Source organism: Bos grunniens, chromosome 26 (genome assembly GCF_055505025.1).
Source record: "Bos grunniens cultivar Pamir isolate PY7600 chromosome 26, Bosgru_T2T1.0, whole genome shotgun sequence".
Lineage (NCBI taxonomy): Eukaryota > Metazoa > Chordata > Mammalia > Artiodactyla > Bovidae > Bos > Bos grunniens.
The window spans coordinates 50,531,242-50,542,799 of record NC_141190.1 but is presented as its reverse complement, the minus strand read 5'-3'; the positions used below and the strand labels follow the sequence as shown (position 1 = coordinate 50,542,799).

Below are 11,558 nucleotides of genomic sequence, written 5' to 3'. Positions count from 1 at the left end.
GCGAGCACCGTGGGAGGTGGGGTGGGACCCTCTGAATAACCTCCTCTCAGGCCCACAGTGCTGCTTCACTTAGGGCCAAAGTCATGAACTCAAGTTGGTGATAACAAGGGAAGCCGACTATTGAAATGGGGACTTTCCTACTGGTCCAGTGGTTAAGAATCCGCCTGCCAATGCAGGGGCCGTGGGTTCCATCCCGGGTCTGGGAAGACCCCACGTGCTGTGGAGCGACAGCCTGTGGGCCACGACTCCCACAAGTTTGTGCACGGCAAGTAACGCCCAGTGCAGCCAAAATGAACACATGAACTTAAGTGTGACGAACCACGGGATTCTTATGTCATTAGGAGGGGAAGAGGCTTATATGGAATCAAAAGTGTCAGCTGGCAAAAAACACCGGAGAAATTGCTGGACATCTCTTAGATCACATACTTCTCGAGCACTTCTGAGGGCCGTCAGCCCAAAACAGGGACCCCTTCCTGGCCATGCACACCCCAGCTCAGGGCCCTCTGAGAGGCAGAAGGCTGGTTGCTTGTTCAGTGGGAAATATGTCTTGAAGGAAATATGGAAAAAACTGTCCAATTACACAGGACAAATCCAGCTAAACATTTGAAATTCATTAAACTTCTGGTGAAAATAGCTAAACAAATATATACAACCCCATCTTTCCAGAAATGCTTAAGGACTTGATACTTAAGACAATAGTTCAATATCTCAGATTTGTGAACTGCATCACAACCAACAGAGTAAGAGAATTACCTTTAAGTGTATTGAAGTGAAGTCGCCCAGTCGTGTCTGACTCTTTGTGACCCAGTGGACTGTAGCCTACCAGGCTCCTCCCTTGTTGGGAGGCATAGTGCAAAATAGCCTTGAAGGAGGAGGTCTGTGAGAAAATGGTGAAGGGCCAGAAGTACCCAGGCATTGTGTACTGATTGCTGAAGAACATTTCCTGCCTTTGGCTATGCTTGGTGCCTAGATTTAACAATTATACACATTAAAGACGTTGCTTGAGAAAATGGGTCATGGATAAATACATGGGTCGTTAAGAATGCGCTGTTCCTTGAAGTATCTTTTACTGATTATATCCTAGCCCTGTACATGTTCTGCTGGCTGTATGCTCTAAGCTCTTGTTCTTGCTCCTATAAAAAGACTTGACTGCGGAAGTAAACTTGTCAGTCCTGCAGAGACTGTCCAAGTGTTGTTCTTTCAGGTTCGCCGTTTCCAAGTCCCGGAGACATGTCTCCAACAAGTGGCGCCCAAACAGGGACTTGAAGGAAGACTGAACAAAGCGGCGAGTGCTGCAGAAAGAGGTAAGCAGGATGGGACAACATAACAGTAAGATTCCTTTCATTTCTATAATGCATCACTTTCTGAAACAAAATGGGGTCAATGTTTCAAGAGATCAGTTGAATGACTGCTATCATATTTTACTGGAACATAATCCGTGGTTCCCAGAAGAGGGGACACTCGATCTAGACATATGGAAAAGGGTTAAGAATAATGTTTTGCGAGCATATCGGCAAGGAGTCCATATTCCCCCTCAATGGTGGGTTACATGGTCACTCATACGGGCTGTCATAGAACAAATTGAAGGGCATAATGTTGATTTGGAAGTAGAAACTGTTCGGTCTTTACATGAATATGAGCTTAAGGAACAAGATATGCAAGGTGCTTTGAAATATAAGAATGTTATGCTCAATCAGACACAATCCCTGGAAAAACAGCTTGGAGACGTATGTATACAGGATGTGTCGAAGCCGAAACCACTTGGAGTGGAGGTCATTTCATTCAATGGACAGCCCAAACCTGAGGTTTTCCCTTCTGCTCCGCCTGTAACAGCAGTTACTAACTTTGCTCGTACTAATCATTTCACTCCTCCTCGGGAGATGCCTGCTTGCGCTTTCGCTTTCCCAATACAGTTTGATCAGCCTGCCCAAGGCCAGAATGCTTGGGCTGGTCTAGGTTTTGGTATGTTGTCCAGCTTTAAGAAAGCATGCACTCTGTATGGACCTACTTCTCCTTACTGTGTAGAATTCCTCAGAGGATGGGCTGATCATTGGATGCCATGTGATTTTTTTCAAGTAGCAAAGATGGTTCTAAATCCTCAACAGTTACTTCAGTGGCAAATGTGGGTTGATGATGAGGCCCAACAAATGACGACTGACCAGCAATCTCGTGGTAACCCTGCCAATTTAGCCTATGATATACTCACTGGAACGGGAGCCATGGCCGACATGACTGCGCAATTAGATACTATTACCCCTCAGATGTTACATTTCATTAGAGAAATTTCTTGCCAAGCATGGGCAAAGGTTGATAATGTTAACTCTGATGGTTCATTTGTCAAGATTGCCCAGGGACATGAGGAGGATTATGCCCAATTTATAGGAAGATTAAAGGATGCCGTCGAGAAATCTGTCAGAGATGAAACCTTACAAAGTATTATTTTAAAACAACTTGCCTTTGAAAATGCTAATGAGGAACGTCAATCCATGCTTAGACCAATTCGACAAACTGGTTCTCTTATGGAATATTTGAAAGCTTGTAGAGATACCGGATCTATGTCCCATAGAGCAAAATTAGCGGCACTAGAAATTTTCAATGTGCAAAAGGCTGCCAGTGCTAAATGCTGTAACTGCGGGAAGGCCGGCCATAGGAAAAAACAATGCCACATGCCAGTGCAAACAGCTAAAAATAATACTTCTTAAAAAAAAAAAGAGACCCCCAAAAGTTTGCCACAATGTAAAAGGGGATTCCATTGGTTGAATAAATGTCATTCCAAATTCGATAAGGATGGAAATGCATTGACGCCAGAGGCACAACAAAAACAGGGAAACTAATAAAGGGGCTGTCCTCAGCCCACTACAAAAGGAGGACCCAGCACTATGACACTGTCCTCTAGCCCCACTACAAAAGGAGGACCCAGCAGTACGACACTGCAAGCAGCTACATCTAAGAGTGCTTGCGTTGATATACCCAGTCCTTATGACATGGAGTTAATAGAATTATACAATCCTCATAAAATCCCCACTGGATATTATGGTCCGAACAGTTGGACTAACTTTGGGACGTAGCAGCTGTACAATGAAAGGTTTGGTAGTATTGGCTGGAGTTATGGATAAAGATTATGAAGGAGAGATACATGTCATGGTGGATGTTGTAAAATTAGGAAATGTATATCTACAAAAAGGGGAACGCTTTACACAATTATTACTTTTGCCATATGTCAAACCAATGAGGGCGTCTGATAAAATTAGGCAAGGAGGTTTTGATAGCACCAATCTTACCACCGCACTATCTACCTTATTAAAGGAACATCAAAAGCCTATGCTTACTCTAAAGATACGGGGAAAAAATTTCACAGGTGTGTTGGATACAGGAGCCAACATTTCCATTATTAGAAATGAAGAATGGCCCCTTGAATGGGGTAAGACTGTGGCTCCTTCCAGACTGTTAGGGGTAGGAGAGGCTGATGCTACACGAACTTTCGTCAGTGCATCCTATTTACAAGCTTATGGTCCCGATCAAATTGTAGCTTACATCAAACCATATATTACCAGTATCCCTATTAATTTGTGGGGAAGGGATTTTCTTGAACAAACGAAAGCCACGATCTCTCTAAATGAGCCTTTTTGATGGGGGCCATTGAGTTAACACCGCTGCCTCTCAATTGGGAATTTGATGCCCCAGTATGGACACCTCAATGGCCCCTGACTAAAGAAAAGTTGGCAGCTCTCACACAATTAGTAAATGAGCAATTACAGAAAAATCATATAGAGCCTTCATTTTCCCCATGGAATTCTCCCATTTTTGTAATAAAAAAGAAATCAGGAAAATGGTGAATGCTGATAGATTTAAGAAATGTTAATAATACTATGATTCCTATGGGGCCCTTACAACCTGGATTGCCCTCTCCTTCCATGGTGCCAAAAGGATGGCCTGTAATTATTATTGATTTACAAGACTGCTTTTTTACTATACCTTTGCATCCTAAAGATAAAAAATGTTTTGCTTTTTCAGTTCCCTCTATAAATCACATGGCTCCTGTTAAAAGATTTCAATGGAAGGTTTTACCTCAGGGGATGATGAACTCTCCTACCATTTGCTAATATCTCATATCTGTTTTATTACAACCCAGTAGAGATAAATATCCTACTGCCTTCGTAATTCATTGTATGGATGACATACTCCTCTCCATGGAATCTGAACTTTGTTTACAACAGTTATATGACGAAGTCACCACCACTCTTCAAAATCAGGGCCTACTTGTTGCGCCAGATAAAATTCAATTGAAAGCACCCTTTAATTACCTAGGACATGTTATGGAAGAGTCTAAGATAAAACCTCAAAAAACTCAAATCTCTGTGCATTCTCTACGCACATTAAACGATTTTCAAAAATTGATAGGAGATATTAATTGGCTTCAGTCATCTATTGGCATTCCCCACTATGCATTACAAAATTTATTTAAAAATTTAAAGGGACCTCCTGACCCTAATAGTCCTAGACAGCTAACAAAAGAAGCGAAAGAGGAATTAAAATTTGTTGAAAAACACATTCAACAATCTTTCTCAACTCAGCTGAACCATACCCAACTGGTCTATTTATATATATTCCCCACCAAACATTCACCTACTGCAATCATAGCTCAAAACAGCCCGATAGAATGGGTATATCTACATACTAAGCAGTCAAAGAAAATCGTATCATACATTGAGAAAATAGGACAGCTATTATATCAGGAAGGAGCCGTGTACAAACCTTAACTGGATTTGATCCATATGCAATACATGTCCCTTTGACAAAAAAGGAATTACAAACTGCCTTACAGTATAACATGACCATGCAAATAGCATTAAGTGACTTTCAGAACGTTATCTCATTCCATTTGCCAAAAGGAAAATTATGGGACTTCCTACAATTTACTAAATTTATAGTAACTAATATCATTGCCTCCCGGCCTATTTCAAATGCACCTACCTATTTCATTGATGGCAACCAGAAAGGCATAGCTTGGATTGTTGGCCCTGATATCAAAGAGAAATTACCCCCTGCCTATTCTTCAGTACAAAGAGTTGAATTGTATGCATTATATGCTCTTTTGTCTCTTCAGCCATCATCCTTCAATGTCTATACTGATTCCAAATACCTTGCTTCCCTTTTCCCTGATTTTGTTACTGCCTTTTTATACAACCTAGATGAAGAATTATATGTTCTCTTTTCTAAGACTCAAGCCTTAATTCAATCGCGTACAGAACCTTTCTTCATTGCACATATACGTGCTCATTCAGGTTTCCTGGCCCCCTGGCAGCAGGGAATGATGCTGTTGATAAGTTCATAGCTCCTATCTTTACATCTGCTATGGACGAACACGCTAATCTTCATACCAATGCTAAAAGATTGCACTCTAAATACCATATTCCCCTCACTGAAGCGAGACATTACGTATCACAGTTTCAGGAGTTAATCCTCGTGGGCAACAGCCTAACTCCCTTTGGCAATCGGACTTCACTCATTGTTCCTTGGGAAAGTTTTCTTTGCTTTTTGTTTCAATGGATACGTTTTCAGGTTTTATATGGGCAATGCCTGTCTCTTCAGAATCCAGCAAACACGCCATTTCCGTGCTTTTACTCACTTTCCCTGTTATAGGAATACCTTCGGTCTTAAAAACAGATAATGGGCCTACATTTACCTCTCACTCATTTCGTTCATTTCTAAGGGAATGGAATGTAACACACATCACGGGGACACCCTACAATCCCCAGGGTCAAGCAATTATCGAAAGAACCCATCATATTCTTAAAATTCATTTGTTAAAACAGAAAGGGGGAATATGGAAGAGGAGATACACTTCTTATCCTATGAACCCTCAATTGTTATTATCTTTAACTCTTTATTCCTTAAATTTTTTAAATTTACTAAAAGATAGTTCTGATACTCGTGCAGACAGACATTTTGCAGAGGAAAACAGTAAGAAACCATTAGAAGCCAACACACCAATATGGTATAAACAGTTTAATCAATGGTTGCCAGGAATCTTACGACTCCTAGGCAGAGGTTACGGTCTTGTTGTTGCAGATGGAGAAGAAATCTGGGTTCCACTTCACCATGTCCGTTACCGAGAAGGACCCCGAGACCAGACTCCCCCGACAGGTGACACAGCTGACGCAAAGGGTCTCGTCAATGACCATAAAGAAGCCGAAGAGAAAACGTTAACGTCTGAACCCCTACCATAGGACCTGAGCAATGACGTGTGTGGAAGATTCCTGCTGCATTGGAGCGCTTTGCCAATGTGTATGGGACTGCAAAAGCCTTAAAACCTCAAAACTATACCTTTTTATACGACAGTGCAGGTTATATACAATCTTGTGAGCACCTCCCGTATATGTTTATTGTAGGTAACTTCGATATAGATCTTTCTGCTAAGATTGTTAACTGTACGCATGTGCCTTGTATATGTGTTCAAACCATACTATTTCATATCATTATGTCAACATTGCAATAGTCAAGCAAAGATCTGATTTATGGCTTCCTGTTAACCTAACAGAACCATGGACCGACTCTGTATTTCTCTGTTTTGCTCAAATATGGCTTAAGGAGATCAAGGCACATAATAGTATGGATTATTGCTGGCATTCTTAGTCTAATATCTATTGTTACAGTAGGAACCCTATCTGGTATGGCACTACACAATTCTATACAGATGTCTCTACTCAAGACTCCATGCCTCCTACAATGGAGTCCAACTAACAGCTGCCGTGCTTAAACTGAAAACAAAAGGAGGATATGTTGGGAGGCACAGTGCAAAATAGCCGTGAAGGAGGAGGTCTGTGGGAAAATGGTGAAGGGCCAGAAGTACCCAGGCATTGTGTACTGATTGCTGAAGAACATTTCCTGCCTTTGGCTATGCTCGGTGCCTAGATTTAACAATTAAACATTAAAGACGTTGCTTGAGAAAATGGGTCATGGATAAATACATGGGTCGTTAAGAATGCGCTGTTCCTTCAAGTATCTTTTACTGATTATATCCTAGCCTTGTACGTGTTCTGCTGGCTGTATGCTCTAAGCTCTTTGTTCCTTGCTCCTATGAAAAGGCTTGACTGCAGAAATAAACTTGTCAGTCCTTGCAGAGACTGTCCAAGTGTTGTTCTTTCAGGTTCGCCGTTTCCAAGTCCCGGAGACGTATCTCCAACATCCCTCCATGGGATTCTCCAGGCAAGAGTACTGGAGTGGGTTGCCATTTCCTTCTCCAGGGGATCTTCCCAACCCAGTGATCAAACCCAGGTCTCCTGCATTCCAGGCAGACACTTTAACCTCTAAGCCACCAGGGAAGCCCTTGATTTCAGACCATGAATTTTAAATTGTTAATCAGTCACTTCAGTCACTCTTTGCAACCCCATGGACTGCAGCACGCCAGGCCTCCCTGTCCATCACCAACTCCCAGAGTTTACTCAAACTCATGTCCATTGAGTCAGTGATGCTGTCCAACCATCTCCTCCTCTGTCATCCCCTTCTCCTCCCACCTTCAGTCTTCCCCAGCATCAGGGTCTTTTCAGAGTCAGCTCTTCGAATCAGGTGGCCAAAGTATTGGAGTTTCAGCTTCAGCATCAGTCCTTCCAATGATCGCCCAGGACTGATCTCCTTTAGGATGAACTGGGTAGATCTCCTTGCAGTCCAAGGGACTCTCAAGAGTCTTCTCCAACAGCACAGTTCAAAAGCATCAATTCTTCAGTGCTCAGCCTTCTTTATGGTCCAACTCTCACATCCATACACGACTACTGGAAAATCCATAGCCTTGACTAGACAGACCTTTGTTGGCAAAGTAATGTCTCTGCTTTTGAATATGCTGTCTAGGTTGGTTATAGCTTTTCTTCCAAGGAGCAATAAATTGTCATAATTAATTTCTGTGGCATAAGAACCCATGTTTTGGGATTTGACGGACGCTTGGAAGATATCTTCTGCCTCCTGCCGGTTGTGGAAATGCTTTCTCTGCAAAACGTCTTTGAGCTGCTTGAAGAGGTTGCTGGTGAGAGGTAGGTAAATGTGGTGAGTGAGGCAAAACTTCATAGCCCAATCTGTTCAACTTCTAAAGCGTTAGTTGTGCCGCATGCGGCCGGGTGTTGTGGAGAACCGGGCCCTTTCTGTTGGCCAGTGCTCACTTATGTTGCAGGTTTTGGTGTATTTCCTTGATCTGCTGAGCCTGCTTCTTAGATGTAATGGTTTCACCGGGATTCTGAAAGCTGTTGTGGCTCAGAGGGGCAGCTGACCACCAGTGACCTGACCTAGTTTTGGTGCAAGTATGACTCTGGAAAGTGCTCTGGAGCTTTTTCTCAGTCCAGCCACTGAGCTGGTCATTGCCAGTTGTATAAAATCCGCTTTTCATCGGACATGACAATCCAACCGAGAAGTGGTTCATAGGTTTTGCATACAGTAAGAGAAGAAAGACAACACTTAAAAACGACCATTAAAAAATTTTTTTTTGGTCACCTCACGAGGCACCCACTTAGCTTTTCTACCTTTTCAATTTGCTTCAGATGCCAAATGACCATAGAACAGTTGACACTGGAGTTCTGTGGCAGATTCTCATGTAGTTGTTAGCGGATCAGCTTGGACGATGGCCCTCAATTGCTCAGGGTCAACCTCTGATGGTTGGCCCCTACACTCCTCATCTTCAAGGCTCTCGTCTCCTTTGCAAAACTTGAACCCCCCTGCACTGTATGTTCATTAGCCGTTCCTGGCCCAAATGCGCTGTAGGTGTTGCGAGCTGTTGTCGCTGCTTTCTGACCCATTTTGAACCTGAATAAGAAAATTGCTTGAATTTGCTTTTTGTCTAACATCATTTCCCTAGTCTCAAATATAAAATACACTGCAGATCATTCATTAGCAAAAAAACATAAAGCAGAAATGATATATAACATAACCACATTAAGGATGAATTCCAGTATCGAACAACAAATTTCAACAATGCTGCTGCTGCTGCTGCTGCTAAGTCGCTTCAGTCGTGTCCGACTCTGTGCGACCCCATAGACGGCAGCCCACCAGGCTCCCCCGTCCCTGGGATTCTCCAGGCAAGAACACTGGAGTGGGTTGCCATTTCCTTCTCCAGTGCATGAAAGTGAAGAGTGAAAGTGAAGTCGCTCAGTCGTGTCTGACTCTTAGCGACCCCATGGACTGCAGCCCACCAGGCTCCTCCGTCCATGGGATTTTCCAGGCAAGAGTACTGGAGGGGGGTGCCATTGCCTTCTCTGTTTCAACAATGCAAAAACCACAATTATGTTTGCACCCACCTAATACGTTTTGGTTCTCAATTTGCAACTGGAATGTGTGCTGGTGGGGCCTCTGCCACCACAGTGAGTCCACGAGCAGTGCGTGGGCCCAGCCACCCGCCCCCCGAGGACTGGGGCCGTGGCTCCAGTGTGGAATTCCACAGAGCAAGCTCCAGTGACTTATTGTTACCTCTGTATTTTTTTGGGGGGGAGGGGAAATCTTGATTTCTGATACCAAAGATCCTACTGTTAAACCATCAAGGGATAGAAATTAAAACGGTTTAATTTTTGCTGCCTTTAAGTGTGAAATGCAGGGTATAATTTTAGCATTTTAAAAAAGTATGTTATCCCTCCACTCCACACCTAGTACTTTCAAAAAAGGTTTAGAAAAAGCACGAAAGTTTTCAACGGCAGTGCATCTGCGGCATGCTTTAAACCCCGTGTTAGCTTCTCAGCAGCGGTTCTGTTACTACTTCCTATGATTTTCTCTCTCAGTTAAGGCTTTGTCCAGTCCTTACCCGGTGGGTTAGGGGTACCAGTTCTACAGAAACAAAGGTTGCAGAAGTTTGGGGATACATACGCTCAGAGCCTCAAGCAGTACATATGATCCACCATTCTGTCAATGAAGTATAAAAGAGTTTTAAAGTCTTAATTCTGCATAATTTTGTTATGTGCAATGAAAGCAAATAAAGACAATGCTTATTTTGGACTTAAAAACACTCTTTACAGTGTGTTGCTTTTATTAAGCAGCTGCCCCAGAAGGGGTGACGGTGGACACAGGAGTGGCGGAGTGCAGCTGCCCGGGGCCAAGCCGAGCGCAGAGCCACCAAGGCTGGCAGGTAGGTGGCGGATGCAGCCATGTGGGTGGAGGCCCGGGTGACGGCAGAGGATGAGGAGGGCTGGCAGGAGAGGTTGCACCTGACGACTCCTCTCTTGGGTGTGGATGTCTGGTCTCTAATCTGGAAGGCAGGCTCAGACCTAAGTAAAGACGTCTATGTTAGTCACGGCCTTGAGGCCTGCTTCCAGCTGGCTTCCTACTGAGCAGCGACACCCAGGGCCCCCCTCCCCGGAGCAGAAGCCGGGGCCCCCGCTTGGAGCCCCAGGCAGTCTGCGCTGAGGAAGGAGGGCACCCCTACTTCTCAGAGGTGAGGCGGCCACCGAGCTCCAACAGTGAGCAGGCGCGATTCTGCACAGACACAGGGCCTTCTGCCACCGCAGCTGACCTCGTCCTGGAAGGTGTACAGGTGGCTGGTGGTGGCCACGGCAATGACACTCTTGGCCAGGTGCCCGCATGCGCAGGGTCTTCCTGCTGGTCCAGGCTGCCTACGCTCACCTCACCCTTCCGCCTCCCCTCCGCACACACCCTGCGAGGCTGCAGACTGGCCCGAGGCCTGCTGTTCACCCTGGAGGCCTCCAGCATCTCAATCCTCTGGGTGGACCTATCGAACATTCAGAAAGAGTTGTTGTAGGGCCCGTCAGGATGGCGCTGCGTGAAAGAAGATGACGTGTAAGTGACGAGGAACCCTTCACCCTGCCCCGCCGGCCCTGGATGAAGCGGTTCACCGCCTACCCCAGCTCTGCACAGGCCACCTTCAGACATCACACAGGAAAGACTGTAATGGCCAGGAGAGAACCATGGTGAGACAGTCTCACTGAACCTCATACACAGTCGTGTCAGTAAACACAAATACAACAGGATCAGAAAGGAGAAAGTAACGAATCTACACTTTTAATTATATTAATGTGTTTTTGAAAAAGGTAAAAACCTTGACTTTCTCCTTAGAATGTTTCCCATCTTCAGTGAATTCAAGATCTCTTCAGCTGCACAGGGTGTGCTGAATCCACAGGGGGTTTTCAGGACGAAGCTCCCGTCCCGAGCAGCGGCCGGGTCCCCTCCCAGTGAGGGGCCCCGTGAGTGCTATGCGCGGGTGGGCCGGCTCCTTCCTGCACGAGGATACGCTGCTGCCCGCGCCTCTGGAAGCGGGATTCTCGGGGCGCCACGCTCTGCTGTGTCCGGGGCATGTGTACACTGCCCTTCCTATGCGTGCCTGCCCGTCTGCGCCTGTGAGCTCTGGTTTCAGGGCTTTTAACCCAGGGAAATCCTGGGCCCTGGCACCCTGGGAAGGGCAAATCCTCTGTGGCCCTGCATGCTCTCAGCGGGTCTGCTGAGAAAGCATTTTGTGAGGGCTCTGGACCTGGGCCTGACGTAGGCCGCAGCTGTTTTCCACCTTCTGAAGCCGGGGGGACACTGAGCCCACCACGAGGGCGGCCCCGCCTGGCCTAGGGCCCCCTCAGGGC

At 45.2% G+C, this 11,558-nt stretch overlaps 1 long non-coding RNA gene across 1 annotated transcript in view; it reads right to left on the bottom strand.

The window, feature by feature from the left end:
* Positions 1-9,962: 9,962 nt before the first annotated feature.
* LOC147344562 (uncharacterized) overlaps positions 9,963-11,558 on the bottom strand; it is a 32,948-nt gene continuing 31,352 nt past the window's right edge. Inside the window, exons 2-3 of the long non-coding RNA XR_015155459.1 lie at positions 10,624-10,746; positions 9,963-10,238 (exon numbers count right to left, since the gene is read on the bottom strand). This is a non-coding gene — a long non-coding RNA (uncharacterized LOC147344562). The remainder of the gene's footprint in view (positions 10,239-10,623; positions 10,747-11,558) is intronic.